We start from the raw sequence: 377 nt of genomic DNA, 5'->3' as shown, positions 1-377 counted from the left end.
GCTCAGGGAACCCAGAGGAATCCATCACAACAATTTAATGCAAATGGAGACGGATTTGGCAAAGATATCTTAAGCATGTGCATTTTTAGAAATAAGATCCCTTAATTTGGGGGACCTTTGGTCCATGGCTTGATTTAGGTGATTTCATGGTGTTTGGACTGGTCACTAAGTCCAACTAATGGTTGTGGTGGCGTTAGTTTGGTGGCTTTAAGGTGGTTAGGTCACATTTAGTGCATGGGTTTGAGGAAAATTTAGGAATTTTGGATTTAGGCCAAAATGAAATGGATTTGAGGCTTCACCAAGGTCAATTGATGGTTGATTTTGATGTATAAGAATTTTATCAAGATTTTGCAACATCAATTGGGGCCACATCAATT

Source organism: Phalaenopsis equestris, unplaced genomic scaffold, assembly GCF_001263595.1.
Source record: "Phalaenopsis equestris unplaced genomic scaffold, ASM126359v1 Scaffold000895, whole genome shotgun sequence".
In the NCBI taxonomy this organism is placed as follows: domain Eukaryota; kingdom Viridiplantae; phylum Streptophyta; class Magnoliopsida; order Asparagales; family Orchidaceae; genus Phalaenopsis; species Phalaenopsis equestris.
This window is presented reverse-complemented; position numbering follows the sequence as displayed.